This window comes from Ostrea edulis, chromosome 2 (genome assembly GCF_947568905.1).
Source record: "Ostrea edulis chromosome 2, xbOstEdul1.1, whole genome shotgun sequence".
Taxonomy (NCBI): Eukaryota; Metazoa; Mollusca; class Bivalvia; order Ostreida; family Ostreidae; genus Ostrea; species Ostrea edulis.
In genome coordinates this window covers 72,554,447-72,560,120 of record NC_079165.1, presented here as the reverse complement: position 1 = coordinate 72,560,120, position 5,674 = coordinate 72,554,447, and the positions used below count along the sequence as shown (strand labels likewise).

Below are 5,674 nucleotides of genomic sequence, written 5' to 3'. Positions count from 1 at the left end.
AAAGACACATGCACATTTACAATGCTTCCATAACAGCTGTTCAAGGTCTGAAGAATGTCAAATAAATGCTGTAAGAGGAGTTGATTACAAAAAATAAGTACCATCTATTCAGGAAATGCTTAAAAAATGACAAAGTTCAACTAAATGTAATTTTTTTGAAAAAAGTCTGATCACTTTCAAAAAGACACATGCACATCTTCAATGTGTCCATAACTACTGTACAAAGTTTGAGGAATATCAATTTAGATGTGCACGAGTTGATCACACAAAATAGGTACCATCTATTCAAGAAATGCATAAAAATGACCAAGTTCAACTACACATAATTTTTTTTTTAAAAAGTCTAATCATTTTCAAAAAGATGCATGCACATCTTCAATGTGTTCATAACAACTGTACAAAGTTTAAGGAATGTCAAGTTAGAGGTGCATGAAGATTTGATTACACAAAATAGTTACCATCTATTCAAGAAATGCTTAAAAATGACTAAGTTCAACTACATATACATTTTTTTTTAAATGTCTGATCACTTTCAAAAACACATATGCACATTTTCAATGTGTTCAAAACAAATGTACACAGTTTGAGGAATGTCAAGTTAGAGGTATACCAGGAGTTGATTACACAAAATAGGTACTGTCGATTAAAGAAATGCTTAAAAATGACGAAGTTCAACTACATGTAAATTTTTCAAAAAATGTCTGATCACTTTCAAAAAGGCACATGCACATCTTCAATGTATCCCTAACAACTGTACAAAGTTTAAGGAACATCAAGTGAGAGGTGTGAAAGGAGTTGATTACACAAAGTAGGTACTATTACAGGGACGCTACTGTCGCTTGCCCACCACTGAGTAATTCACCATTTTATAAACTGTTTGCACATTGTGCAACCCAACCAAAAATATAATTATAACAAGATGTGAGAGAAAACTTAAAGAAACTGCAACAACTTCTAATCTACAAATATTGCATTGTGCAATGTTAAAAAGTTCTCGGTGAAGTCCCACCCTGGCCATGAGAGTACATTTTATTTGGAAACTGCTGCATAAAGAATTTCTTTCAAGATCCAAGAGAAAAATATCAACCCACAGTGGCACTTTTCTGACATAAGGTCAGGTTGTGATTTAAATAGATTTGTGAATTTTGGCCGTTTTAGATCAATCATGTCAAATGAAAGCTTTTAGAAAATAAAATCCTTCTTAAACTAGCAAGTGCTATATAAATGATGCTATAAATGCTAGAATTGTGTATACAATTAAGACAAAGGAGTTGACATGATCTTCTGTACATGTAATTAAGAAGGTCTATCATTTGCATAACATGACTGTGCATCAATAACAACACGTTTCGGCAACATTTGCAGACAAGAATGAAATATATTCAAAATTCACACTTGTAAACTATGCACTTTTCCTCAGAAAAATCTGGAGACACTCTACATTAATTTTAAAATCAGTACTGTGAAGGACTTTATATTCTGATAAATTAATACAGACTTGTGGGCATTTAATTCTTAGGGAGAACACTAAACATTTACACAAGTTTCTCCATCATAGATGAATGAGAGAATAATAGGACTATCTCCATGCTGTGTGCACCTTAGAATAAAAAACATGATTGAATTCTGGACCTTCTTCTAATCTTCCACTTGTTCAGTACTTGGTCATCACAATCACATATTGTCCGCAACAGCTCTACTGTCCCATCCATTTGTTGTGATAAACTGTAAATAGTTTTTTGGTTAAGACAGAGTGCCTTTACTCACAAATACATGTAGCAGTCTCATCAGATTCACTTGGCAAGTGTGTATAAATCGAAATGTCATTCTTTTTTTCATTAGTGATTTATACACATTAATCCAGGCCTGCATGTTGGAACTCTAAGATATGGCAAGTTGAAGACAGCCTATCAACACACCATCACAACTTCTGAATCTGCATGACTATCATGAAATATATTCTGAAAAAGATATAAAATTTTAAATAATTACGAGATACCATTGGCCCTCCTATATATAAGTTTGCAAGGCATCTAACATAGGAGGAATCATTCTGGGGTGTGTACATGTAATTACCGTCACCCGACACCTGGGGCCACCGATTTTCAAAGCCGAGCAATAATCAATGTTGCGTTACAGCCCATTGGGCTAATAAATGCAATATCTGATGTACAACTGTTAATATCATGCTGACCCAACTTTACGTACAAATTAACTTTATTGCCAAGACGAGACCTTCAATCCATTTTAATAACGTATTAAATGCATTGATGTAGAGACAAAATTGAGATTCCGGAGGTCACATCCCTGATCATAATGCAGTTTAATTTTTCTAACTGGACATCTGGGTTCAAATCATAAGCATTTGAATAAAAAAAAATAAAAATCAACCATTCATTAAAAAACACCATTTACTTAATAAACTAATTAAATTTTGCAAATATCACCCGAGTAGAAAGTAAACAAAAAATAGCATAAGTATTACGGAAATAGGCCTAATTATTTGTTTGTTTTCCGGCCTTCCCCCTCTCTCTCCGTTTTTTTTAAAGTGCCTATATGGTCCTGTCCAAATGTATAAGAAAAAAATCCGCGAGGGCTACGATAATGCAACTAGAAGGAGTCGAATCTCATACAAAGGAAATTTAAAAAAAAAAAAAAAATTCCACATAATTTCAAAGAATTGAATGAAGCATGTAAATTTATGAACGTAAACACCGACTTGCAAGATTTGACGCAACAACATACAATATGAGCGATGGTCAGTTTCGTTTTGAACAATATATTAGAGAGTTTATAACTATAAGATACACAGTAATTCACTTACTCAATGACTGGAAGATTCTCCTCAGAATATCTGCATCAACTGATTCAACTCCTGTTCTCGATTCATGTTCAAAATGTTGTTTACCGGTATAACATTATGGCGCCTGTCAATATCAACTTTCGCGCTCAGCATATATTGTGTGAATCCCACACCCGACGCATTGAACCCGATCTCTATTTACGATGCATAGAGCCGTAAAGCCCCATGAAGACCTACTTTGGTATACAGCTTAGATTATTCTAACTTAGTATAAATTAGCATTCCACAAACCAGAATAACGTACCTGGATAAAATCCTGATATGTAAATTATACATATAAAGGTGGATTTTTACCACTCTCATTTGATTAATTTCAACTCACAAACCCAGTATCTGAACTGTAATCAACAGATATACATGTAAATAAAGAAAAGAAATCTCTCTCTCTCTCTCTCTCTCTCTCTCTCTCTCTCCATTTATTTAGATATAAAAAAAAAATTCTTCACATTTTTTTTCTAATTAACTATTACCCTTTGAACATCTACAATTCACACGATGCTATATCAAAGGAAAACCATTGTAAAGTACTATGCAACCCTGTCAATGTAGTTCATGCTAGAAGGTTTTTTGAATTTTTACATGAATGTTTTGAATTGCGCACCAAAAGTAGAGTGCTATAACTACATTTAATTTTTACATGAATGTTTTGAATTGCGCACCAAAAGTAGAGTGCTATAACTACATTTAATTTATGTAATATGCAATACTAAATTGTATACATAGTCTAATATCACAGGTACATATCAAATATATACTTGTATTTACATATATGTAAATGAACTGTTAGTAATTAGTTTATTGTCATTATATATCTCATATTGTGTAACATGATTGTATGCCAACATGCTTGGTGAATCAATAAATAATTGAAATAATTAGATTAAAATTCAGATACCTGTGCACTTACATCTTACTTTAAAGGGGCATTAGCTGTGAAAGTGATGGCAACTATTTTTTTCTCAAAATCTCTCGATGATATTGAAATACATATTGATGACTAATAAGAACATTTATTTTTTATTATGTACAAAAACAAGAAAATTAATCCTAATAAAACTATGTTAGATAACCGCTTTTAATGTAAAGAAATATATATACGGAAGAAGTATTCACTGCACCCCAATTAAATCATTTCTCAAATATAAACAAAATCAACAAATATGCAAAGGTAACTAGAGAATAATTATACTGTCTCGCAAGACAATAATATTCAATCACCAAAATCACATATTCTTTTTCAAGATGTTAAAAGGTGTTTGAAATAATTAAATACAAGTGTAATTATTACTTTAATATATAATATCTATTATAGGGCAACTTTCATTGAATTCAATATTTGGTGACAAAATGACCGCTAATTCCCATTAAGACAAGAAGATCGATTGAAGGGGGTGCGAGAAATGTTGCATATGTTCTATTATAGAAAATGTTGTGATGGATATATTGATATGGCTCTTTTATTCTAAATATTCAAGAAAAAGTCGTGAACTTTGGTACCCTTACTGTTTCAGTTCTAAAATTTTAAGAAAAAAGTTGTGAACTTCTGGCACACGATTCTGAAAACCAAAGAAAAAGTTGTGGTGCACTTCTGGCACAGTTTTGATTCTGAATACCAAAGAAAAAGTTGTGGTACACTTCTGGCACACTGTTTCATTTAGGAAAAGTTGTGATGCACTTTTGGCACACTGTGCCACTAGTGGCACACTGTGTACTGCTAGTGGCACACTGTATGCCGCTAGCGGCATTAGCTGCACACTTCTGGCAAACAGCTCTGGCACACTGATTTGTTTGCCGCAAACTTGCGGCAAATTTGCAGCAAACTTTACATTTTGGTAAGGGAATCCTTGTGAGGAAAAACTTGAAGCAATTACTTTATAAAATAAAATTTCTTCTTTCTACTCAACAGAACATATATAAATTCTATAGATTAGATGTCCTGAGCAGGCAAAGGTAGGGGAGGATTATGTGAACAAAAGAAATAAATAATGACCTTGAAAAAAAGTTCCATTTTAAACATCCAATATATATAAACGCCTAAATCTTAAAAATAGAAAGTGTAGGACAATGCCACCTGTTTCTGCATGTCATACATGGATAATATTTCCCTATCGATCCTAATCCAGTAACCCAAGAAAATATCAACATTCAACAACAGGAAACTTAGAACCTTGTATAGTGTAAAATTATGCAATACAGCAAAACCGAAAGGAAATTATACCCTGATAATATCTTTCTAAGTTAGAAATACGATAAGGAAGAAATCCACATTTATTGACAAACAGTGCAACCATATCAAGATTAAAGATGTATGGGTCGTAACTAAATCTTTCACACTGATAGTGATACTGGTACGTGATAGATTCCTTGAACTTGAAGTTAGCAGAAATTATTTTCCCGGGGCACAGGTCTGAGCATTTTGGAGATATGCCAATGACGTCAAGTTCCTCCATTCACGCATAATATAAGGTGATGTCTTGAAATTAAATGAGAAGAAACACACAACTATGTTATAGGCCTACTTACTTATTATATCGTAATAAAAGATATCGGCACCGCGCCGCTGTAGTAAGGGAGACAACTCTAAGATCAGAGAACAATTTCTGACCATGATTTGTTACGAAAGGTAACTCCCAACATATACGTACAATAGGACAAAGGGAGGGGGTGTGTGTGTTACAAAAGCTTATTCCATGTATACATGCTATCCATACTTCAGGTGCCTGTGCTCTATGCTTTACAATTTATGACACGTTCACAGCTACACCCCCCCCCCCCTCAATTTTAGACTCGTTATGAGGAATGCTTGTTAAA

At 33.3% G+C, this 5,674-nt stretch overlaps 1 long non-coding RNA gene across 1 annotated transcript; it reads right to left on the bottom strand.

Annotated features, from left to right (window-relative positions):
- Positions 1-233: 233 nt before the first annotated feature.
- LOC125673966 (uncharacterized) lies at positions 234-3,994 on the bottom strand. Its single transcript, XR_008800718.1, has 2 exons — positions 2,825-3,994; positions 234-1,961 (listed from the first exon to the last, which is right to left on the bottom strand). It is a non-coding gene; the product is annotated as an uncharacterized LOC125673966 (long non-coding RNA).
- Positions 3,995-5,674: the final 1,680 nt, after the last annotated feature.